Source organism: Fukomys damarensis, unplaced genomic scaffold, assembly GCF_012274545.1.
Source record: "Fukomys damarensis isolate Sample0158 unplaced genomic scaffold, DMR_v1.0_HiC HiC_scaffold_27, whole genome shotgun sequence".
Classification (NCBI taxonomy): domain Eukaryota; kingdom Metazoa; phylum Chordata; class Mammalia; order Rodentia; family Bathyergidae; genus Fukomys; species Fukomys damarensis.
In genome coordinates, this window is record NW_022900939.1 from 44194545 (window position 1) to 44196075 (window position 1531).

Genomic DNA, 1531 nt, shown 5'->3' on the forward strand with positions numbered 1-1531 from the left:
TCTTAACTGTAGTTCTGAAACTCAATATTGTTACTGGGGTTTGAGGTGTTGCTGTCTCTATCTGGAGGTGGTTTCTAGGTCCTTTCTGCCCGGAGCAAGACAAGTACAAGAGGCAGCAAAGCTTTAGGAAAGGCAGGAAAAGGAGCAGGCTGGGCAGAGCGAGGCTGGGCCACGTGAAAGTCGGAGAAGAAGCGCTCCCTACTGTGTGGGGCGGCCACCGTGAAGAGTGGGCAGAATCTCCCTGTGCACTGCCTTTTCCTACCACCCGCTCCTCGGGCTGACGGCGGGTCTGGGCCGCCCTATGGGAAACCAGCCGGGATCCACACTCAGGGCTTTGGGACTGGGATTTTGTGATCAGCAGGTCAGGCCGACTTCCCCAGCCAGCTCTGCCATGCCCTAATTTCCTGTCACAATAAGGTAATCATGTTTATGTTGTGTTCAGAATAGTCTATGTGTACAGCTATTTCAATTAGTTTGACTGTCTATTATTATTTTCCCTTAATTTGGTAGAACTGGAAAAACTTTGGACTTTTTATTGTGTGTTTAGTAATCGATAGCAACTTTTCTCTGCATTTTTCTAGTAAAAATTTTCTGTCTCCTTTTAAACCTTGAACATATCATTTGAAAATTTTTCCAACACTTCAGTGTTTGAAGAAAAACTAAAATTTTATTCATGCAAAGATATAAAACGGTTTCTGTTCTCCCTATTTTATAACTGAAATAAACTCTACTGTGCAGTAAAGCCACCCTAAATGTTAACTGGATAATAACTTTACTTCTAAATATCATATCCATGAAAATATAGTGATTTTGCATTTATAACTTATAGGATAAAAATAAATAATTAAAATAACATATATAAATATATATATAAATATATATATGTCAAATATATCAAAGAATATATATCAAAGAATGCCTTATTTTAAGAAAGGAAATTATAGGCATTCTATTCAAGGAATTTACAAGCAATAATGTATAAGAAATACAGCCTCATAAAATCAAACAAATTTGGTAGGATGGCTCTACAGATTTTCATATATACACTGTATATACTTTTAAACAACTAGACCTTGAATACTACAAAGATACCATAAAATAGCGGCTGGTGATTTAGCTCAGCCGTTCGGTGGCCTGCCTTGCAAGCGCAAGGACTGGAGTTCAATTCCCGGTACCAAAAAAAAAAAAAAAAAAGATGCAGTAAAATATTCTCAACATGATTTCATTTTTCTTTCAGTTTATAGAAAACAGCATATTACAGAATAAAAGACAGGCAGCATGAGAACAAATCTCTCATCCATTGCTAAACCTTAGCTTCGCCCTACATTTATTGTAGGTTGTTGGCAATATTAAATAAGAATCCAGTGTCTTGGATTCCCTTTTCTATATTAACATTAATTTAATCAAGAAGCATCTGTTCGAATTCTAGCCTATAATTCATAGTCCAGTATAACTAATAAATGGAATTTTCCCCAGTTCCGGAAAAAATGGGGGGGGGTTAAGATTTTTTTTTTTTTTTTTTTTTTTTTTT